General features: G+C 38.1%; 1 pseudogene; it reads left to right on the top strand.

The window, feature by feature from the left end:
- Positions 1 to 6,905: 6,905 nt before the first annotated feature.
- Positions 6,906 to 24,981, top strand: LOC103273769 (annotated as a pseudogene).
- Positions 24,982 to 25,546: the final 565 nt, after the last annotated feature.

Here is a 25,546-nt window from a genome sequence, read left to right as displayed (position 1 = left end):
CTCTAGTTCCATCCAAGTTGCTGTGAAATTCATGATTTTGTTCTTTTTTATGGCTGTGTAGTATTCCATCATGTATATGTATCACATTTTTTTAATCCAGTCTCTCTTTTTTTTTTAACTTTGCTCTAAGTTTTATTTGATCAAATTAATACACTCTGGGTCCTTCATGCTCACACATCAGTTTGCAAATCATGAATTAAATTATTTTATAAATCACGAAAAAACAACTGGGCAGAAAGACAGGCAAAGCCTCTGAATGGTGCTTCCACCCAGCCCTCACTCACAAAGGCGAGGTCTACTGCAGAGAGGCCCTGGGACTCCAGGGGACATCAGAGATCCTGAACCCAACAGAGTCATACCCAGAACAACGCCTTTGGGAATGCTGGCCTCAGGGGAGACTCCCCAGACTTTAGGACACCCCTGAGTCAGAATGCATCAGTCCCAGGAATGGGAGCCCGAGTGTGCTGTTCGGACTAATCCCATCAATGAAACTAGCCCCAAGATCAGGAGACCTGCATTCCGACCCTTGAACCAGCTCACCTCCTCAGTGTGACCTTGAGGGAGTGCTCTGACCCCTGCCGTCCCACGAGAACACCTGCCCCATGGTCCCACCAGCATTGTCATGGGGAACAAATCAGAGAGTGCTTGTGAAAAGCGCTCAGAGCCACAGAGCCCTAAATACACGTAAGGGATTATTTATTTATTATTATTTTATTTTATTTTTTTTTTAGATGCACAAGGAATACTTGTCATTTTTTTTTTATTATTTATTTTTTTTGAGTTGGAGTCTCACTCTGTCGCCCAGACTGGAGTGCAGTGGCCACTCCCGGCCACCATAGCCTCGACCTACTGGGCTCTGGCGATCCTTCTGCCTCAGCCTTCCGAGTAGCCGGAATTACAGGCACACACTACCATGCTCGGCTGATTTAAAAAAAAATTTAAAAAATTTTTTTTATTAATCAGTATTTTTTATTATGGTTTTGTGGGGTACAGTTAAGGGTAATCCAGTCTCTTTTGATGGACAACATGGTTGCTTTCAGGTTCTTGCTATTGTAAACAATGCTGCAATAAACATACATGTGCAGGGATCTTTTTTTATAGAGTGGTTTGAGTTCTTCAGGGTATATTCCCAGTAGGAGGATTGCAGGGTCACATGGGAGGTCAATATTTAGAGCTTTTAGGAATTGCCATACTGTTTTCCACAGAGGTTGCACTAGTTTGCACTCCCACCAACAGTGTAGAAGTGTTCCCTTTTCGCCACACCCTCTCCAGCAATGGTTATTTTTTGAGTTATTGATAATGGCCATTCTGACTGGAGTTAGGTGGTATCTCAGTGTGGTTTTGATTTGCATCTCCCTGATGATTAGTGAGGTTGAACATTTCTTCATGTGTCTGTTGGCTGCTTGGATGTCTTCCTTTGAGAAGTGTCTGTTCATATCTTTTGCCCATTTTATAATGGGGTTGTTTGTTTTTTTCTTTTCAGCACGTTTGAGTTCCTTGTAGATCCAAGATGTTAAGCCTTTGTCAGACCTGGGCTTGGCAAATACTTTTTCCCAATCTGTGGGCTGTCTCCCTGCTCTCTTGATTGTTTCTTTGACTTTGCAGAAGCTTGTCAGTTTAATGAGGTCCCACTTGTCTTTCTTATCTCTTATGGCCTGTGGGTTTCAGGTTTTGTTCAGGAATTGGGTGCCAGTTCCAATTTCCATGAGGGTATGTCCTTCATTTTCATACAGGGGGTGTCAAAAATGTAAACATATTTTAAGATTTGTTATCTGTGCATTACTTTTTGAAATTGAATTGCAGTACAATGAACAGTATGATGTTTGCTCAATGGTGCTTCCACCATTTTTTCTTTGACTGTCCTGTCTGTCACATGATGACACTAGCATTCATTTGATTAGTGACATCTTTTGAGTGAATGTCATAATTAAAATGAGTATACATTTTAATGTATATATGAAAATGAAATTATAATATATATAAAAATTTTTTTCCAGTCATCCACTGAAAGGCATACAAGTGAAGGTATCTTTTTTTTTTTTTGAGTTGGAGTCTCTGTCACCCAGACTGGAGTGCAGTGGCTGCTCCCGGCCACCACAGCCTCACCTGCTGGGCTCCGGTTATCCTTCTGCCTCAGCCTTTCGAGTAGCTGGAATTACAGGCGCGTGCTACCACGACCGGCTAATTTTTTGATTTATTGTAGAGATGAGGTCTCGCCAAGTTGCCCAGGTGGGTCTCGAACCCGCAGGCTCAGGCAATCCACTCACCTCAGCCTCCCAGAGGTGCGGGATTACAGGCTGAGCCACTGAGCCCGGCTGAAGGTATCTTTTTAATGTAATGATTTTTTTTCCTTTGGGTGTATACACAGTAGTGGGATTACTAAATTGAATGAAAGTTCTATTTTCAATTCTTTAAGAACTCTCCATACTTCTTCCCATATAGGTTGTACTAATCTACATGCCCACACAATGTATATAAGGATTTCCATTCCTCTGTATTTTTCCATCTGTTATTTTTGTCTTTATTTTTATTTATTTTTTATTTTTTTGAGCCAAGTTCTCACTCTGTCACCCAGAGTGCAGTAACATTACCATGGCTCACCACAGCCTTGATTTCCTGAGCTTAGGTGATCCTCCTGTCTTAGTATCCTGAGTAGCTGGAACTACAGGCATGCACCATAATGCCTGGCTGTTTTTTTTTTTTTTTTCTTGAGTATTTTTTTCATCTTACACCAGTTACTCTGACTGGTGTAAGATGATATCTCATTGTGATCTTGATTTGCATTTCTCTGATACTTAGTGATGTTGAGCATCTTTTTTTCATATTCTTTTTGGCCATTTTTATATCCTTTAAAAAATGTCTATTGGGAGGGGCACACCTCATCAACAAGGGAACCTACCTACATAATCAATGTTTGTATACCTAACCCTGAATTGTACCCCACATATTTATAATAAAAAAAGAAAAAAGTCTGTTCATGTCCTTTGTCTACATTTTATTTATTTACTTATTTATTTTAGGGAAAACTATTTATATACTCTTTGGGCAAGAATGTACATTTTAAGTCCAAGACAAGAGCAAATTGATTTACTGATAGATTTAATTATTTAAGTGTACATCTGAATGTGAAAAAGATCACTCTATATACACTACTGGTACTATATAAAAATATTTATAACATGATTTGATAGACAAAGAATATATCCTTATGTATAATGCATTTTTGCAAATTAATAAGGAAAGTATGAAAACCTTAATTGTAAAGCAAGCAGCTTAAGAAATGATCCATAAAAAAGAAAATGCAAATACTTTACCTACTTTTTAATGGGAAATTTTTTTGGTTGAGTTGTTTGAGTTTCTTGTAAATTCTAGATATCGGTCTCTTGTTGAATTCATATTTTGCAAATATTTTCTCCCATTCTGCAGGCTATCTCTTCACTCTGTTGATTTTTTTTCTGTAAAGTAGCTGTTTCATTTAATTATGTCCCATTTGTCTATTTGTGTTTTGATTGCATTTGTTTTTAAGATCTTAGTTATTAATTATTTGCTTAGACTAATGTCCAGAAAAGTTTTTCTTAAGTTTTCTTCTTGCAGTGTAAACTTTCAAGTCTCACACTCAAGTCTATAATCCATCTTGAATTAATTTTTGTATTTGGTGAGAGATGGAGTCCAGTTTTATTCTTCTGCACATGGTAATACAATTTCTCCAGCATAATTTATTAAAAGGGTGTCCTTTTCACAGTGTATGTATTTTTGTTTGCTTATAATTAGCTGACTGTTTGTTTTTGTGTTTTTTGTTCTGTTTCATTGATCTATGTGTCTATTTTTTATTCTTTTTGCTTAGTGTCGCTTTGGGAATTTGAGTACTTTTTTGGTTCCATATGAATTTTAGAATTGTTTTCCTAAATCTGTAAAAAATGATGTTGGTATTTTGATAGGGATTGCATTGAATCTGTAGATAGCTTTGGGAGTACTTAATTATATTAATTCTTAATTATATTAATTCTTCTGATTCATGAACATGGGATGGTTTTTCATTTGCTTGTGTCATCTACAATTTTTAAAAATCAGTGTTTTGTAGTTTTCCTTGTAGATATCTTTCACCTCCTTAAATATATCTCTAGTTTTAAAGAAATAGTGCAAATGTGATTGGGTTCTTGATTTCTCATCTTGAATAAAAATGCCATTGATTCTTGTCTGAAACTTTTACTGAATTTGTTTATTGAATCTAAGAGTTTTGGGAGGACCATTTAGGGTTTTTAAGGTATAAGATTATATAATCTGTAAACAGAGATAATTTATCTTCCTCTTTTTCAATTTGGATGCCTTTTATTTCTTTCTCTTTCCTGATTTCTCCTGATAGGACTTAGTCTGTATTTTTTAAGTGTGTTTCTTCTATGCCTGTTTTTTGAGAGTTTTTATCATGAAGAGAGGTTGCATTTTATTGAATAGCTTTTCTGCATCTGCTGAGATGATAATATTTTTGTCTTTAATTCTTCTTATGTTATGATTTATATTTGTTGATTTATGTATGCTGAGCCATCTTTGCTTCCCTGGAATAATATCCACTTGATCAGGGTGTATTATCTTTTTGATGTGCTGTTGGATTTGGTTTGTTAGTATGTTGTTGAGGAGTTTTGTTTTTCTGCCATTGGACATTGGTCTGCAGTTTTCTTTTTTTGTTGTGCCCTTGTCTGGTTTTGGAATCAGGGTTATATTAGCATCACATAATGAGTTAGGAAGGATTGTCTCTTCTTCAAATTTTTTGGGAAGTCTTTTAGATGGATTGGTACCCATTCTTCTTCATACTACATTTGGTAGAATTCAGCCCTATATCCATCTGGTCCCGGGGTTTTTGCTGTTGTAAGAGTCTTTAAAAAATGATTGGTTCAATCTCACTACTTGTTATTGATCTGTTCAGAATTTTTATTTCTTTCTGGTGAATCTCGAGAAGTTGTATGGTTTCAGGAATTCATCTGTTTCTTGTAAGTTTTATAGTTTATGGGCCTATAGTTGTTCATAGAAGTCTCTGATAATCTTTTGTATTTCTGTGGCATTATTTCTAATGTCTCTTTTTTATTTCTGATTATGTTTATTTGTATCTCCTCTCTTCTTTTCTTGGTTATTATGGTGAGTGATCTCTCTTTTTTGTTCATCTTTTCAAATAACCAACTTTTCACTTTGTTGACTACTTGTATTGTTCTTTTGGTCTCAATTTCATATAGTTCTGCCATTATCTTTGCTATTTTTTCTTCTTCTAGCTTTGGGTTTGTTTTGTTTTTGATTTCCTAGTTCATTGAGGTAAGACATTATGCTGTCAATTTGTGCTCTTTTTATTTTTTGATGTAAGCATTTAATGCTGTAAGCTCTGTCTTAGCATTGCTTTTATTGTATCCCATAGGTTTTGGCGTATGTTTTCCTTTTCATTCATGTCACAAAATTAAAAAATTTTCATTTTAATTTCATCATTGACCCCAAATCATGCAGAAGTATGTTATTTAGTTTCTATGTATTTGCATAGTTTAATAACTCCTTTTGGAGTTGATTTCTAGCCTTATTCTTCTGTGATCTGAGAGGATACTTGGTATCATTTTGAACTGTAAACATTTACTGAGGCTTGTTTGTGACCTAAATTTTAGTGTATCTTGAATAACGCTCTATGTGCTATTGAGAAGAATGTATATTCTGAACTTGTTGGGTAGAATATTCTGTAAATGTCTGTTAGGTTCATTTGGCCTAAAGTCCAGCATATGTCCAAAATTTCTGGGTTGATTTTTTTGTTTTGAAATTCTTGTCTATGCTGCCAGTGGGGTGTTGAAGGCCCTTACTGTTGTTACATTGCTGTTTATCTCTTTTTTAAGGTCTAGTAATATTTGTTTTATAAATCTGGGTGCTCCAGTGTTGGGTACATTTATATTTAGGATTGTTACATCTTCTTGTTGAATATATTCCTTTATCATTATATAATGACCTTTTAAAAAATTTGCAACCATTGGACTTTTAAAATTTTATTTGATTTAAAGAATGGGGCATAATTCAGGATAGAATGACCTTTCTTTATAGTAGTTGGTTTAAAGTCTGTTTTTTCTGATGTAAGTAAGTCACTACGACTTGCTTTTGGTTTCTGTTGGTGTGGAATGTTTTTCCATTCTTTTCCTTTAGTCTGTAAGTATTTACCAATAGGCGAGTTTCTTATAAGCAGCATCTAGTTAGTTCATGCTTTTAAAAAATTAATTTTGCTAATTTATATCATTATTTATCTATACCTTTCTTTGAAAGATGTAGAGCACTATTCAGGATCAGGCCAACAAATGGTCGTTGTACGGGTAAAGTTTGGGCCTCCCTTTGGTCCTCGCTTTGACTGGCTTGAGATCAGGTGCCCTTACTGAGGCTGTGTCTCTCATCCTCACCCCCACCCTGGCAGTATCCTGTTTCTGCCAATTTCTTTCTTATAGCATTATGGCAAATGTTCAGGGTCTGCTTATGAGTGAGAACATGTGGTACTCTGTTCTTTGTTTTTGTGATAGATCACTGAGTATGATCGACTCCAAATCCATCAAGTTGCTGTGAAGTCCATATGTTTGTCCTTTATGGCTGCATAATATTCCATTGTGCATATGGATCATATTTTTAAAAATCCAGTGGACTTCCAGCAAGATGGCGATGGGGCAGCTTGGTCTATGAGACCCTCTGCAAAAGAGAACACAAAAAGACTCTGGCTCTCTCCTTGGGGGCTGCAGATCCCATCGTTGGCAGCCTGCTCTTCACATGGAGTTTGGCCGTCACCACTGCTGAAGCATCACGGTGGTCTGGGCGGCCACTGAAGCCGCAGACACCGCAGCTGCCGCCGCCACCATGGCAGCCGTCGCACTGCCCATGCCTGAGGCGACCCATGACTTCAGACCATGAAGCCCCTGCAAGGAAGATCTGCTGAGATCGCCGCTGCCACTACTGCTACTGTGACGTCCTGCCAGGCTGTGGGTCTCCTCCCGTGTGCCGTGAGACAGCGGCTCCCTTGGCCGGCTCCCTCTGGTCTGGGGCGGACAGCTGAGATAAAGACCATCTGGAGCGGTGAGATGGCCCCACCTGCTGGCGATTCAAGGTAACAATGCCAAAAGGGGAAAACAGAAGCTTGATAAATAGACACAGGCCCGATCCGAGTGGTGAACTGGGCAGTGGTGGACTGAGTGGTGATCTGAACTGCCCTTCACAGCAGGCCAGGGGCAACTGACCCTAACTGTGAACAAATTTACCAGCCTGAGAAGATAGCCAGAAATCAGAGCTGAAAGGACACTGGACTTAAACGAAAAATCTCAGAGTGTGCTTGATTGGTTCTGTTAGTTTACTGACTTGATACTATTCCTTTTGTTTTGTTCCCCTTTTTTCTTTTCTTCTCTCTGTAAACCATATCTTTGTATAGAGGAATTGCACACCAATAAGGAAGTTGGTTAGCTTGTATGTTAGCATCATTGTATGTTTTCGTTTTTTTGTATGGGAGTTGGTTAGTTTGTAGCCGTGGTTTATTGTCTTTATCTGTCTCAGTTTTTGTCTCTCTCTCCATTTGTTTGTACACTCGTCTGTTTTCCCCCTTACTCCTCTCTCTCTCCACCCCTCTCTTCCCCCCACTGTCTTCTCCATTCTTTTCCCTCTGTTAACCTCATTTTATTTCAGGGAGTAAACCTACAGCCCCACTGCATGGACAGATTCCAAAGAAGTGGGAAGTGGGTTTCAGACTATCCATACACCCGTCAGTGGATACAGGGATCTGCAGATAGATTTTGAATCACAGCTTCCCCCTTAAGTAAATCTCAAAACTGCAAAAAGGACCACCCCCAACCTACAGTGCAACTCCAGAATTGAACAAAGTAAGAGGACATACATAAAGAAGAATAGGAAATTGAACAAACAGAAGTAAAAGCAACCCCTCCACCCCTGAATAACAGAATTAAAGAAGATGGTGATGAGGAGGGAAGGAAAAAGTAGGGAGGAAAAAAAACCTGCACAAATGAAGAAAAACCAAAAGAAGCTCACACAGACCCCTGAGAGGTCAGACACTGAGAAAACAGACTTCAGAACACAAACAATGAAGAGCCCCCAGAATGACTGGTCACATGCAACAAACCCAGACATCAAGACATTAATAGAGAGAATTTAAAAAATTCAGGACAGAAAAGAGGAAAATAGGAAGGAGCTGATGTCAGAAATAACAGCAGTAAAGAATACTGTGGTGGAAATAAATAACAAACTAATAAGCATGGAAAGCAGAATTAGCTAAGCAGAAGAAAGAATCTCAGAGTTCAAAGACCAAAACATAGAACTAACCCAAACTGTCAAAAACATAGAAAAGAAGCTCAAAAAGACAGAACAAAACCTTCAAGAGATGAATGATTACTTCAAGAGAAAATACCTAAGAGTAATTGGCCTTTTTGAGGCAGAGAGAGAAACAGAGGCCACACTGGAACAAATATTTTATGAAATCATTCAAGAAAACTTCCCTTATCTCATCAGTGATGCAAAAATTCAAACACAAGAGGTTCAGAGAACCCTTGCAAGATAACAAATGAGAAGACCAACTCCTAGGCACATAATAATTCACCTAAACAAAGTAGGCATAAAATAAAGAATCCTAAAGGCATCAAGAGAAAAAGGTCAGACTACCTACCAGGGAAGACCAATTAGAATAGCAGCAGATTTATCTATAGAAACCCTCCAGGCTAGGAGAGCTTGGAGACCTATCTTCAAAGTTTTAAAAGATAAATAATTTCAACTGAGAATAACGTGCCCAGCCAAGCTAAGCTTTATCAATGAGGGAGAATTAAAATCATTCCCAGATATTCAATCCCTAAGAACCTACACTGCCACCAGACACCTCTACAAGAAACACTTAAGAAAGTATTGAACACAGAAGAAAAAGAAAAAAGAACAACGTTCTTCACAAGAGTACAGGCAAAAGATTAAAAACACACATGAGCCAACTCCAGAACCCAAAGAAAGACAACAATCAAACAGGAACAGCAACAACAACAACTCTGTAAGAACATTATGATAGGGATCACCTCTCACATTTCAATAATTAGCGTGAATGTAAATGGACTAAATGTACCACTGAAAAGATATTGAATGACAAAATGGATAAAATATCACTAGGCAACAATTTATTGCCTTCAAGAGACTCACTTCACTAGAAAGGACACTCACAGACTCAAGGTAAGAGGATGGGAAACAAATTTTCAGGCAAACGGAACACAAAAGAAAGATCTTAATCTCAGAAAAATACCCTTTAAGCTATCAAAAATTTAAAAAGATACAGAAGGCCACTACATAATGATAAAAGGTTCAATCCATCAACAAGAAATATCCATCCTAAACATATATGCACTGAACATAGTAGCACCAACTTTCATAAAGCAGCTCCTAGGTAAATTAAAAAAAGACATCGACTTCAATACCATCATAGCTGGGGACTTTAATACCCCACTCAAACCCTAGACAGATCATCAGGACAAAAAATCAGCAACAAGATCCAAAACCTCAATGTGATTCTTGATCAAATGGACTTAATTGATACCTACAGAACCCTCTATCCAAAGACCACAGAATATACATTCTACTAATCACCGCATGAAGCATATTCTAAAATCGACCACATACTTGGTCGTAAATTAAGCATAAACAAATTTAAAAAGATTGAAATTTTGCCTTGCACCTTCTCGAATCACAATGGAATAAAAATAAATATCAACACCAACAAGGTTCCCCCCAAACCCAGAAAGGCATGGACACTAAACAGCATGATGCTAGACAACTCCTGGGTCAATGATGAAATCAAAGCAGAGTATAAAAGATACCTGCAAACAAATGAAAATAAAGAAACATCTTACCAAAATCTCTGGGATGCCATGAAAGCTGTAGTAAGAGGGGAATTTATACCCTACAAATGCACATGAAGAAAATGGAAGGATCACAAGTTAACAGCCTAAGAAGCCACCTAAAACAGCTGGAAAAGCAAGACCACCAAAACCCTAACTTCACCAGAAGAATCCAGATCACCAAAATAAAGGCCCAAATCCAGGACATTGAAGACAAAAAGATAATACAAAAAAATCAATGAAACCAAAAGCTGGTAGGATAAACAACACTGATAGTCTCCTAGCTAGACTGACCAAGAAAAAGAGAGAATAGGCCAAATAAACACAATCAGAAACACAAAAGATGAAGTCACATCTGACCCTGAAGAAATTCAAAAGATCATTAGAGACTACTATGTACACCTGTATGGAAGAAAACTTGAAAACCTTAAGGAAATGGAGGATTTTCTGACATCACACAACCTGCCTAGGTTTAAATAAGAAGAAATTGAGACCCTAAATAGACCAACAACAATCAAGGAAATTGCTTATGTAGTAAGAAAACTACCTACAAAAAAAAAAGCTCTAGACCAGATGGCTTTCCAGCAGAATGCTATAAGACATTCAAGGAGGAGCTGATACCAATCCTACTGAAAGTATTCCAGGCGATTGAAAAGATGGAACTTTCCCTAAATCATTTTTATGAAGCTAACATCACATTGATACCCAAGCCAGGTAAAGATCCAACAAAGAAAGAGAACAGGCCAATATCTTTGATGAACACAGTTACCAAAATTCTTAACAAGATTCTTGCAAACCAAATTCAACGACACATCTCAAAAATCATTCTTCATGCCCAAGTAGGCTTCATCACAGGGACGCAAGGCTGGTTCAACATTCGCAAGACAATAAATGTAATTAAATACATCAACAGACGTCAGAACAAAAAACCACATGATTACATTAGATGCAGAAAAAGCTTTTGATAAAATCAAGTACCCCTTCTTGACAAAAACCTTCGAACATCTAGGCATACATGGAACATACCTCAAAATAGTAAAAGCCATCTACAAGAAACTAACAGCCAGCATACTCCAAAACAGACAAAAATTGAAACCATTTTCCCTGAAAACTGGAACAAGACAAGGATGCCCACTCTCACCCCTCCTGTTCAATAGAGTATTGGAAGTCCTGACTACAGCAATCAGAAAAGAGAAGGCGATCAGGGGTTTCCAAATAGGAAAAGAGGAAGTCAAGTTTATCTCTCTTTGCAGATGATATCACTGTGTACCTTGAAAACCCAAGAGAATCTGTCAAAAGCCTCCTTGCACTGATAAAGGACTTTGGCAAAGTCTTGGGTATAAAATAAACATGCAAAAGACAATCGTATTTCTTTACACCAATAACAAACAAACAGAAACCCAAATAAAAAACACAATCCCATTCACAATACCCACAAAAAAATGAAATACCTTGACATCTTCCTAACCAGGGACGTGCAAGATCTTTACAATGAAAACGACAAAATACTGCTCAAAGAAATCAAAGATGACACAAACAAGTGGAAAAATATCCCATGCTCATGGATTGGAAGAATTAACATTGTGAAGAAGACCATCTTACCTAAGGCAATCTACAGATTTAATGCAATACCCATCAAATTACCAGCAACATTCTTCTGAGAGCTAGAAAAAACAATACAGGAATCCTTATGGAAACACAAATAACCAAGAATAGCCAGAACAATCCTCAGCAAAAACAAAACAAAACAAAACAAAACAAAAACAAAGTAGGTGGTATAACATTACCATACTTCAAACTTTACTATAAAGCTACAAGAATCAAAATAGCTTGGTGTTGGTACAGGAACAGGCATATAGACCAATGGAATAGAATTGAGATTCCAGAAGTAAAACCTCAATTTCTCAACCAATTCATCTTTGACAAAGCCTCCACTACCTACCACTGGGGAGAGAAGAACCTATTCAGTAAATGGTGCTGGGAAAACTGGTTGACCACATGCAGAAGACTCAAACAAGACCCCCTATCTATCCCCATACACAAAAATTAACTCTAAATGGATCAGAGACTTAAATGTAAAACCTCAAACCATAAGAACCTTAGTAAATGCAGGACACACCCTTGTGGAAATTGGAACTGGCATCCAATTCCTGAGCAATACTCAAAATGCATGGGCCATAAGATATAAGATAGACAAGTGGCACCTCATTAAACTGATGAGCTTCTGCAAAGCCAAAGAAACCATCAAAAGAGCAGGAAGACAGCCCACAGACTGGGAAAAAGTATTTGCTAACTCCATGTCTGACAAGGGCCTAACATCTTGGATCTACAAGGAACTCAAACGTGCTGAAAAGAAAGAAACAAACAACCCCATTACAAAGTGGGCCAAAGATATGAACAGACTCTTCACAAAAGAAGACATATGGGCGGCCAACAGACACATGAAGAAATGTTCAACCTCAGTAATCATCAAGGAGATTAAAATTAAAACTACCCTGAGATGCCACCTAACTTCAGTCAGAATGGCCATTATCAGTAACTCAAAAAATAACAGATGCTGGAGAAGATGTGGTGAAAAGGGAACACTTCTACACTGTTGGTGGGAGTGTAAACTAGTGCAACCTCTGTGGAAAGCAGTGTGGCCATTCCTAAATGCTCTAAATATTGACCGCCCATATGGCCCCACAATCTCCCTACTGGGAATATACCCTGAAGAACCCAAATCACTCTATCAAAAAGATCCCTGCACACGTATGTTTATCGCAGCATTGTTCACAATAGCAAGAACCTGGAACCAACCATGCTGTCCATCAAAAGAGGACTGGATTAAAAAATGTGGTACGTATAGATGATGGAATACTATGCAGCCATGAAAAAGAACAAAATCATGAATTTCTCAGCAACCTGGATGGACCTAGAGTCTATAATACTGAGTGACCTCTCACAGCAACAAAGATCTGAGTATCACATGTTCTCACTCATAATTGGACTTTGAACATCTATCGTAATACTATAAGAAAAGGATTGACAGTGGTGGGAATCTATGGGGGGGACAGGGAGGGCAAAGGTGGTGGGATTAATGGTAGTCAATATCTGTCTGGGGATGGGGGGGACAACCTTATCAACAAGGGTGCCTGAATGGTGCATATTTGTATACCTAACCCTTAACTGTACCCCACAATTTTAAAATAAAAAATATGTTTAATAAAAAAAATTTCAGTCCAGTTTCAATAGGCAGCATGGTTGGGTCCATGTTTTGCTATTGTGAATAGTGCCACAATAAACATGCATGTATTTGCAACAGGATTTGAGTTCCTCCGGGTATATTCTCAGTAGGGGGATTGCTGGGTCATATGGAAGGTCAAAGTCTAGTTCTTTCAAAAATTGCCACATTGTTTTCCCAAGAGGTTGCACTAGTTTATATTCTCACCAGCAGTGTAGAAGCATTCCTTTTCTTCCACATCCTTGCCACCATCTGTTGTTGTTTGTTTTATTGTTGATGGCCATTCTTATTGAGGTTAGGTGATATCTCAATGTGGTTTTGATATGCATTTCTCTGATGATTAGAGAGGCTGAGCACTTGTTCATGTGTCTGTTGACTGCCCAGGTATCTTCTTTTGAGAAGTGTCTATTCATATCTTTTGCTCACTTTTGAATGGAGCTGGTTGTTTTTTTCTTTCAGCACATTTGAGTTCCCTATAGATCCTGGATGTCAGGCCTTTGTCAGATATAGAGTTGGCAAATATTGTTTCCCATTCTGTGGGCTGTCTCCCCACTCTCTTGATGGTTTTGCAGAAACTCTTTAGTTTGATGAGTTTCCACTTGTCTATCCTATCTCCAATGGCATGGTCACTTGGTGTTTTGATTGGGAATTGGCTGCCAGTTCTAATTTCTATAATCATGTCTCCTGCATTTTCTAAAGTTCTTATAGTTTGAGGTTTTATGTTGAGGTCTTTGATCCATTTAGAGTTGGTTTTTGTGTATGGGAATAGGTAGGGATCTTGTTTTAATCTTCTTCATGTGGTCAGTCAGTTTTCCCAGCATCATTTATTGAACTGGTCCTTCTCTCCCCAGTGGTTGCTGGTGCAGGCTTTGTCGAAGATGAGTTGGTCGAGAAATTGATGTTTTGATTTGGTATCTCTATCCCGTTCCATGGGTCCATATGCCTGTTCTTGTACCAATACCAGGCTTTTTTGATTATTGTAGCCTTATAATAAAGTTTGAAGTCTGGAAGTGTCAAACTTTCTACTTTGTTTCTTTTGCTAAGGATTGTTTTGGCTATTCGTGGTCATTTATGTTTCCATATGTATTTCTGTATTGTCATTTCCAGGTCTGAGAAGAATGATTCTGGTAATTTAATGGGTATTTAATTTATATCTTTTAAGTGGAGCATTTAATCTATGTTCAAGGTTAATAGTGACATGTGAAGTTTTGTTCCTTTCATAATGTTAACTATTACTTAGTTCCTTTGTAGATTTTGTTTTTCTTTGTCTTTGTGGTTTTTTGGAGTTGTGTTGTGTTATTTTATTTTTTTCTTCCTCATTTGTGTAATTGTTTTTATAAGATCCGTGGTTTTATATTTTTATGTATTTTTATAGTGGTGAGTATTGCTTTCATTTCCATGTTTAGAACTTTTTGAGCATTTCTTGTAGTGTTGGTTTAGTGGTGACAAATTCCTTTAATGTTTTCCTGTCTGAGGAAAACTTTATTTCTTCTTCATTTATGAAACTTAATTTAACAGGATAAAAAATTCTTTGTTGGCAGCTTTTGTCTTCAAGTACTTTGAAAATAGAATCTCCATCTTCTATGACTTGTAAAGATTTATGTGGAGAAGTTCACTATTTGTCTGATGAGGTTTCCTTTATAGATGACTGGATGCTTTTCTCTTGCTCACTTTTGTATTATTTTCTTCATGCTGACTTTAGATAATCTGATGACAACATGTTGTGGTGAAGTCCGTCTTATAATGTATCTTTCTACTGTTCATTGGGTCTCTTGTATCTGGCTGTCTAAATTTCTTGCACTACAAGGGACATTTTCATTAAATATTTCATTAAATAGGTTTTCCAGCCATTTTACTTTTTCTTCTCCCTTGGGAATACCTATGATTTGTAAATTTGAACACTTTATGCTATCCCATACTTCTCAATGGCTTTGTTCATTCTTTTTTATTGTTACTCTTGTCTGACTGAATTAATTTAAAAGGTCAGTCTTCAAATTCTAGGATTCCATCTTCTGCTTGGTCTAGTCTATTGTTGAAGATCTCAATTTTATGTTGCAATTCTTTTAATAATTTTTTCAGTTTCGAAGTTCTGTTTCTTAAAAGATATCTACATCTTTGCTAATTTTAAAATTTATATCTTGAATTGATTTTTTTATTTCCTTGTATGGTTTTCCAGATTTCTCTTGAAAGTCTCAGAACCTCTTTAGAATCAACATTGCAAATTTTTTAATCTGGCAAAAACATTCTAAAAATTTCATTTGGTTAGGAGCCATTGATAAAGATCTAGTGTGATCTTTCTGGGATATCATAACATCCTGATTTCTCATGCTTTCAAAATTATTATGTTGATTTCTTCTCATCTGGAGAGGCCATAGCTTCTTATTTGAATGGAACTATTTTCATATATCATATGAAAGCACAATTTTTAGTTCTTTGAAAAACTGTCACACTGCTTTTCACAGAGGATGAATGAGCTTCTATCCTACTGATAGTGTAGAAGTATTCCCTTTTCTCCACAGCTGCACCAGCACCCATTGTTTTTTTGACTCATTACTGATAGCCATCTCTACTAGTTTAGGTGGTATCTCATTGTAGCTTTGATTTGCATTTCTTTGATGATTAGTAAGTCGAGAATTTTCTCATGTGTTTTTTGACTGCTTGTATATCTTCCCTTGAGAATTGTCTGTTCATGTCCTTTGCCCAGTTTTTAGCGGTTTTTTCTTTCTTTCAATTTGTTTGAGTTTTTTGTAGATTCTGCATGTTAGGCCTTTGTCAGATGCATAGCTTGCAAATATGTACATATATTTCCCATTCTGTGGGTTGCCTCTTTACCTTCTTGAAGGTTTCCTTTGGTGTGTAAAACCTTTTCAGTTTGTTAAGGTCCTGTCTGTCCCTTATAGCTTTTGTTGCATTTGCTTTTGAGGATTTAGCCATGAATTCATTGCCTACTCTGATGTCCAGGAAGGTGTTCTTTATGTTTAATTCTAAGATTCTTAGAGTTTGAGGTTTTACATTTAAGTACTTGATTCATTTTGAGTTAAATTTTGGTATATAGTGGTAGGTAAGGATCTAGTGTAATTCTTCTGCATGTGACTAGCCAGTTTTTCTAGCACCATTCGCTAAATATGATCATTTCTCCCCAATGATTGTTATTGATGACTTTGTTGAAGATCTGGTTAAGGGTCTGTGTTTTTGCTTCTGGATTCTCTGTCCTGTTCTGTTAGTCAATGTGCCTTTTCCTGTACCAATATCATGCCATCTTGGTTACTGTAACCTTGTAATAAAGTTTACAGTCTAGAAGTGTGATATCTTCAGTTTTGCTTCTTTTGCTGAGGATTGCTTTAGAAATTCATGTTCTTTTTGCTTCCATTTGAATTTCTGTATTGTGTTTTCTAGGTCTGTGAAAAATGATACTGGCAATTTGACAGGAATTGCATTGAATCTGTAGATTGTTTTGAGTAGTATGGACATCTTGACAATATTGATTCTTCTGACCCATGAGCATGGGATGCATTTTCATTTGTTTGTGTCACCCTTGATTTCTTTGAGCAGCATTTTGTAATTCTCATTGTAAAGGTCTTTCACTTCTCTGGTTAGGTGAATGCCAAGGTATATAATTTTCTTTGTGGTTACTGTGAATGAGGTTTTTTTAAATTTGGTTCTTAGCTTTCTTGTTGTTGGTGTATAGAAATGCAACTGTCTTTTGCATGTTGATTTTATATCCTGAAACTTTACCAGTGCAAGGAGATTTTTGACAGACTGTCGAGGGTTTTCTAGGTATAGAATCCTATTGTTCACAAAGAGGGATAACTTAGCTTCCTCTTTTCCTGTTTGGATAACCCTGACTCCTTCTCCTGCCTGACTGCTCTGGCTAGAACTTCCAGTGTTATGTTGAACAGTGGGCATCCTTTTCTTGTTCCAGTTCTTAGGGACCCAGCAGTTTTTTTTTTTTAAGATGTGGGTTACAATTCAGGGTTAGGTATACAACTGTTCATTATACAAGTACCCTTGTTGATGAGGTGTGCTTGCCCTACCGGCAGATTCCCACTACTGTCAATCCTGCCCCTGCCCTACCCTAGCAGTTTCCCACTAGTGCCAATCATTTTCTAATAGTTTTACAATTGTTCAAGGTCCACTTATAAGTGAGAACATGTGATAATCAGTTCTTTGTTTCTGTGATATGTCACTCAGTATTATAGATTCTATGTCCATCCAGGTGACTGCAAAGTTCATAATTTTGTCCTTTATGGCTGTGTAATATTCCATCATGTACATGTTCCACATTTTAAAAATCCAGTCCTCTTTCAATGGGCAGCATGGTTGGTTCCATGTTTTTGCTATTGTGAACAATACTGCAGTAAACATACGTGTGCAGGTATCTTTTTCATAGAGTGATCTGAGTTCCTCCAAATATTTTCCCAGTAGGGGCATCATGGGGTCATACGGAAGGCTGATTTTTAGATCTTTTGGGAATTGTCATACTGTTTTCCAGAGAGGTTGTACTAGTTTACACTCCACCAACAGTGTAGAATGCTTCCAGCTTTTTCCCAATAAGCATGATGTTGGATGCAGATCAGTTATTAGATGGCTCTTATTGTTTTAGTAAATGTTCCTTCAATGCTGGGTGTTCAAGGGATTGTACACAGAAAGGATGCTGGGTTTTATTAAATGCCTTTTCCTGCATTTAGTGGATAATCATGTGGTTCTTGGCTTTACATCTGTCATGTGCTGAATTATGTTTATAGGCTTGTGAATGTTGAACCAGTCCTGCATTCTGGGAATGAAGCTTGCCTGACCACGATGGATGATTCTTGAGATGTGTTGTTGGATATAATTTGCTAGAATTTTGTTGAGAATTTTTCCATATATGTTCATCAGAGAAATTGGCCTATAATTCTCTTTTCTTTTTGGGTCCTTGCCAATTTTGGGTATCAGCTTTATACTTAGCAAGGGAGAATTCCTTTCTTCTTGGTTGCCTGGGTTACTTTCAGTAGGATTGGTATCAGCTCTTTCTTGTATGACTTGTAGAATCAACTGAGAAGACTCCTGAAGTTGGTAAGATGGCAGCTGAGTCAGTCAGACTATGTGAGTCCCAGAGTGAGTGAGTGAGTGTATGGAAAATTTTGTGTATGTGCTGGTGAGTGAGTGGGTGTGTGAGTGGCTGACTGAGTGAGGGCTAGGGAGCTAGCAGTCAGGGATCTCCTGGTGGAGTGGCTGGTGCCACAGCTGCTGGGCTTGGACCCAAGCAATTCCTGGGATGCAGAAGTCAAGTGCCATTTTCTTTCTTTCTTTTTTTAATCAACCAAAACTCTTCCTGGGAAGAAAATGCTGGGAGAGGCTGTCTAATTGGGGGCTTGTAAGCAAGTGACCAGGCCTCTGGTACAATAGCTGGTGCTGCAGCTTCTCTGCTTGGTCCCTGGTTCTTCCCACGTCACATAAGTGGAGCGTCATTTTTTTTAATGGACAAAAGTTTTCCTGTGAAAAAGCAGCAGGGAGAGACTATCACCATAGGCTCTCCCTCACCATTGCAGCAGGAGAGACTGCTGGCTCCAGGTTTTGCCAAAACACTTCAGTGCCTGGCAGGACATTGGCAGCAGGGGCTGTGGAGGGATCCCAGAGACAAAGTCCCATATGGAACCATAAATGACCATGAGTAGCCAAAACAATTCTCAGAAAAAGAAACAAAGCAGAAGATAGCACACTTTCAGACTTCAAACTTATTATAAGGCTACAGTAATGAAAACAGCCTGGTATTGGTACAAGACTAGGCATATAGACCAATGGAACAGGATAGAGATTCTGGAAGCAAAGTCTCAGTTTCTCAACCAACTCATCTTTGACAAAGCCTCCAACAGCAACCACTGGGAAGAGGAGAACCCACTCAGTAAATGGTGCTGGGAAAACTGGCTGATCATATGCAGAAGGTTGAAACAGGACCCCTACCTACCACCACAAAAATTAACTTTAATTTTAATTTCTGCAAAAATTAACTCTAAATGAATCAAAGACCTAAACATAAACCCTCTAAAAATCTTAGAAAATGCAGGAGACACCCTTATGGAATTTGGAACTGTCAACCAGTTCCTGACAGAACCCTAAATGACCATATCTTAAGAAATAAGACAAGTGGAACCTTATCAAACTAATGAGCTTCTGTAAAGCAAAAGAAACCATCAAGAGCACCGGGAGACAGCCCACAGAATAAGAAACAATAGTTACCAATTGTATATCTGACAAAGGCCTAACATCTAGGATCTACAAGGGACTCAAATGCGCCACAAGGAAAAAAACAAACAGCCCCATTGAAAAGTGGGCAAAATGGGCAAAAGACATGAATAGACACTTCTCAAAAAAAGATATACGGGCAGCCAACAGACACATGAAGCAGTGCTCAGTCTCTCTCATCATCAGAGAAATGCAAGTCAAAACCACATTGAGATACCACCTAACCCCAGTAAGAATGGCCATCATTAATAAAACAGATTTTGGCAAGGATGTGGAGAAAAAGGAACCCTTCTACACTGCTGGTGGGAATGCAAACTAGTGCAACCTTTTTGGAAGACAGCGTGGCAATTTCTGAAAGAACAAGAAACTGATCTTCCATATGACCTGCAATTCCCCTATTGGGAATATACCAGGAGGAACTCAAATTATTTTATAAAAAAGATACCTGGACATGTATGTTTGTTGCAGCTCTATTCATAGTAGCAAAAACGTGGAACCAACCATGCTGCCCATCAAAGCTGGACTGGATAAAGAAAATGTGGTACATATACACAATGGAATATTATGCAGCCATAAAGGACAAACATATGGACTTTGCAGCAACTTGGATGGATTTAGTCTGTATACTTAGTGATTTATCACAGAAACAAATAACCATATGGAGTACCATATACTCCCATTCATAATTGAACCATATAATACTGGATTGGGATTGGCAGTAGTGGGAAACTGTTGGGGGGTGATGGGGATGGCAGTTGAGGGAAAACTGTTAGAGGGAGGGACATACCTCATCAACACGGGTACCTGTATAATCAGTGTTTGTGTACCTAACCCTAAATTGTACCCCACATCTTTATTTATTTTTATTTTTTAAATTTTTTTGAGTTGGAGTCTCACTCTGTTGCCCAGACTGGAGTGCAGTGGCCGCTCCTGGCCACCGCAGCCTTGACCTGCTGGGCTCCGGCGATCCTTCCACCTCAGCCTTCCAAGTAGACGGAATTACAGGTGCACGCTACCACGCCCAGCTGATTTTTTTGATTTACTGTAGAGATGAGGTCTTGCTGCCCAGGCGGGTCTCGAACCCGTGGACTCAGGGAATCCACTCACCTCAGCCTCCCAAAGGCGCAGGATTATAGGCTGAGCCACCGAGCCTGGCCCCCACATCTTCATTAAAAAAAAAAAAAGAATCTGCTGAGAAACCATCTGGTCCAGGGCTTTTTAAAAACAGGAGCAGGGAGGTTTCTTAAAACTGAGTCTATTTCCTTGATTATTATTTATTCATCTGTTTAAGGTTTCAATTTCTTCCTGTTTCAACCTTGGGAGGTTATGTGATGGCTGGAAGTCCTCTATTTCCTCTAGATTTTCTAGTTTATTTGCCTGCAGATGTAATCTCTGATAATCTTTTGAATTTCTTTAGTGTCAGTTGTGACATTGACTTCTTGTTTCTATTTGTGTTTTTTGTATCTTCTCTCTCTTTTTTAAAGTAATTCTGGCCAGGGTTCTATCAATCTTATTTAATCTTTGAAAGAGCCACCTTTTTGTCCTGCTGATATTTTTTATGATATTGTCTTCTATTTTTGCAACTATGACTTTATTATAGTAATCTGGATTTTTCTGCTAAATTTAAGATTTAATTTTTCTTGTCATTATAGCTCCCTTAGGTGTGACATTAGGCTGTTTGCTTGTGATTTATCTATTTTCTTGATATGTGCATGTAATGGTATATACTTCCCTCTGAACATCACTTGCATGGTTTCCCATAGGTTTTTATATGCTGTGCTTTTGTTTTCATTTTTTTTCCAGGAATCTTTATATTTCTGTCATGATTTTTGTGTTGGCCCAAAAGTCATTTAGAGTTATGTTGTTAGTTTCCATGTATTTGTGTGTTTTGGGGTTCTTGTTCGAGATGATATTTGTTTTTATCTCACTTTAGTCTGAGGAGATGCTTTGCATTATTTCAACCTTTTGGAAATTGTTCATACTTGACTTATGCTTGAGAATGTGATCAATATTGGAGTATGTGTCATGTGCTGAGTGTAATGTATATTCTGTGGTTGTTGGGTGGAGTGTTCTGTAGATGTCTATTAGTTTCAATTGGTTGAGTGTTGAGGTACAGAACTCCTTGTTTTTGCCTCAGTGATCTGTCTAGGGCTGTTAGTAGGGTATTAAAGTCTCTGATCATAATTGTATGAGTATCTGTGTCCTCTCTTAGTTTATGCAACACTTGTTTTATAAAACTTCGTGTTCCTGTGTTGGGTGCATTATATTCAAGGTGGCTATTTCTTACTGATGGATTGAGCAAGTGTCCTTCATTATGTAGTGTCCTTCACTGTCTTTTGTATCTCTTATTGATTTGAAGTCTTTTTTGTCTGATATTAGAGTAGCCATCCGTGCTTTTTTTGTTTTGTTTTGTTTTGTTTTGTTTGCAAGATATTTTTTCAGTCCCTTACTTTGAGCCTGTGGATGCCCTTTGCAATGAGATGGGTTTCCTGGAGGCAGAATAATTTTGGATCATGTTTCTTTGTCCAATTTGCTACTCTATGCCTTTTTTAGTGGCACTTTCAGTCCATTAATGGTCAAGTTAATTATTGATGTGTGAGTGTTTAACCCTGTCCTAATGCTCTTATGAGGTTGCTTTGCTTCTCCTTGTTCTCCTTCTTCCTTCTTTCTTCTTCATCTTTGTCTTTTTTGGTCTTCTTCTTCTTCAATTTTGTGGTTGATCTGCATGATCTGTTAACTCCGTGCTTTATGTACTTTTGTGATGGGTGAAACTGTTCTTTCATATCTTTTGTAAGCATCTCCTGAAAGGCTAGTTTATAGGTGGGGTATTTTCTTAGGGATTGGATGTCTGGGACAGATTTTAATTCTCCATCACTAATGAAGCTTAACTTGACATGGTAGGAAATTCTTGACTGGAATTGCTTATATTTAAGAACATTAAAGATGGAACTCCAGTCTCTTCTGCCTTTGGGGTTTTTGCTGAGAAGTCTGCTGAAATTTTGATGGGTCTTCTCTGGTAGGTGGTCTGACCTTTCTATCTGTCTTTAGGATTTTTTTCCTTCATGCTCAACTTGTGGAGATGAATTATTATGTGTCTTGGTGATGATCTTCTCAGGAAGTACCTTGCAGTAGTTTTCTGAATCACTTGTGTTTGGATGGTTGCCTCTCTAGTGAAATAGGGAAAATTTTCTTGGATGACCTTTTGGAAGACTCATACCAGGTTGCTCTCAGTTTTTCCTTCTGTTTTCAGGATGCCAATTAAGTGTAGATTTGGTCTTTTTACATAATTCCACAACTCCCATTGGCTATGCTCATTCTTTTGAGCCCTTTCTCCTTATTTTGTTAGATTGGGTTAGTTTAACATTTTCATCTTCAAGCTCTGAGATTCTTTCCCCTGCCTGGTCAATTTTGCTACCTAGGCCCATCATTGTGCTTTGAAATTTCGGGAAGGTGTTATTCATTTCCAGGATTTCAGATTGGAACTTTCTTATATTGACCATCTCAGCTTTTATTTCCCGCACTGCTATTGTTGCCTTGGTGATCTTTGCTTCCAACTTCTCATGGTTTTCCCTTAACCAATTTAGCCATCCATTGTCCAAGTTCTGTGTTATTAGGGATGGGCTTTTCTGGATGGATTCCATTGTTTGGGGACTGGGAGAGAGGTGCTTTTGTAGGCGATGCCTCTTTAAGGCGTTGATAATTGCCCTTGTTTTTTGGCTGGTTCTTCTTCTTCTGTTTGGACCAACTTTTCTCTTACTATCATTGAGCTTTGTTGTTTTGTAGTTCCGTCCAGCCTCGTGGCCCTCAGATCTTTTCTGCTACTACTTCGGCTTCCCGGATCCCCCGGGGTGGGGGCTGAAGGCAGCCTAGCTGTGGATGATCAGATAGCCCCTGTCTCCTTCAACCAATCTCTGGCCCCTACCAGCTTGGAGAGACAGCAGCAGTGGCAGCAATAGCAAGCAAGCTGGAAGATGGCAGGATGGCTGCTGGCCTGGGTGGTGGACTGTGAAACTGGAGATTTCAATCTTTGGCTTTTAGATATTAAATAGCTTTTCAAGTTTTGTTTCTGAGATAATTAATTACTGCCATTTCAGAAACCTTATGAAGTGAATATTGTTATATAACTCTCAGACGAGGAAACTGAGGTATATAAAATGAGGATATGCTGGAAAACAGAACCACAGTTTATCATCCCTTCCTGTATTGCTATTAAGGAGTCAGCAAAAGTGAGTGATCAAGCTCAAAGGAGGGTGGTGAAAAGTGTTGATGACCTAGACTTCTTCATTAGTGACGTAGCAATAGAAAAACCTACATATGCAGTAAAGTGGCCAATCCATCACAGTATAGTTGAAGACTGGGACTTGATGGAAATGTTTATGGAGGAAGGAATCTTTAGTTTTCATTTTTATTTTTTGAGTTGGAGTCTCACTCTGTCGCCCAGACTGGAGTGCCGTGGCCGCTCCCGGCCATCGCAGCCTCGACCTGCTGGGCTCCGGTGACCCTTCTGCCTCAGCCTTCCGAGTAGCTGGAACTACAGGCACGCGGTACCACGCCCAGCTGATTTTTGATTTATTGTAGAGATGAGGTCTCGCCAAGTTGCCCAGGCGGGTCTTGAACCTGCGGGCTCAGGCAATCCACTCACCTCAGCCTCCCAAAGCGCGGGATTATAGGCTGAGCCACCGAGCCCGGCTGAGAAAGGAATCTTTAAATACTTAAGGGCAGAACCTGAAGATGATTATTTTCTTTTGACTGAAACTCCACTGAACACTCCAGAAAACAAGGAATATACTGCTGAAATAATGTTTGAGTCTTTCAGTGTTTCAGGTTTGTACATTTCTGTTCAGGCTGTTCTTGCCTTAGCTGCATCCTGGACCTCAAGACAAGTAGGAGAACAGATATTGACTGGTACAGTAATAGGCAGTAGAGATTGTGACACTCATGTCATTCCTGTGACTGAAGAGTATGTGATTGGCAGCTATAGTAGACACATTCCAATATGAATAACATATTTTATTCAGCAACTACTGAGAGACCAAGAAGTAGGAATTTTTCCAGTACAATTCCTGGAAACTGCTAAGGCAGTAAAAGAGTGCTATAGTTATGTCTGCTCAGATTTAGTAAAATAAATTTACAAGTATGACACAGATGGGACAAAGTAGATTAAACAGTAAATTGGAATCAATGCTATCTCAAAGAAATAATTTTCCATTGATGTTGATTGTGAGAGAATTTTGGGACTTGAAGTCTTTTTTCACCCAGTTTACTAATCCAGACTTTTTATACAATATGTCTCAGAAATTGTAGATGAAGTAATTTAGAATCTTCCTATTGATGTCAGACATCCTCTGTACAAGAATATTGTCCTCTCTGGAGGTTCGACCATGTTCAGGGACTTTGGATGTCACTTGCAAAGAGATTTGAAAAAAAGCTATAGATGCATAGCTGAAATTAAGTGAGGAATTAAGTGGTGGTAGAATGAAGCCAAAACCTATTGATGTACAAGTCATTACACACCACATGCAGTGATATGCAGTTTGGTTTGAAGGCTCAACGCTGGCTTCCACCCCTGAGTTCTACCACGTATGCCACACCAAAAGAGATTATGAAGAAATTGGACCTAACATTTGTCGTCACAATCCAGTGTATAGAGTCATGTCAAATTGACTTCATTGCAATTGGGGTTGAGACGTTGGGGAAGAGATAATCTTTATGATTACCTGTTTTGTCTAGATGACTGATTTGGGGGTTTTAAACCTGATTTGAAATTATAAGACTAAACATGATTGTACAGGAATATTTTAATAAGTGTATCAACATGCAGATGTAGAAGAGAAAGAAAGTGATTACATGTTTTCTTTAGATTGAATATTTGAATTTTATATGCAACAGAAAGAAGTGGATTTTAGATGTTTGTGTTCCCTGATATTTTGTATATTAATGAATTATCCAAGATTTGATGGGGTTTATCAGTATGTAGATAGTTCTATAATGCTTGAATTGTACATTCCTAAGTGTGCAATGAAAGATTTTGGTTATATTTCATACTTTTTATACTTTGAGGAAAAAAAGTTAAAGAAAAACTGTAGTGTTTGAGGGAAAAAAATGACCAAGTAAAGGATAAATTCCAAAAACTGCCTCATGAGACTTGGCATACACATTCATGGGAGTCCAGTCATTATGAAGTACTTCCATCCCCTCCACCCCTTCTCCCCAAAAGGTTTTCTTTTCA

Source organism: Carlito syrichta, unplaced genomic scaffold, assembly GCF_000164805.1.
Source record: "Carlito syrichta isolate Samal-C Ts95f unplaced genomic scaffold, Tarsius_syrichta-2.0.1 Scaffold314200, whole genome shotgun sequence".
Classification (NCBI taxonomy): Eukaryota; Metazoa; Chordata; class Mammalia; order Primates; family Tarsiidae; genus Carlito; species Carlito syrichta.
The sequence above is the reverse complement of the archived record's forward strand: the minus strand, read 5'-3'. Positions and strand labels throughout refer to the sequence as shown.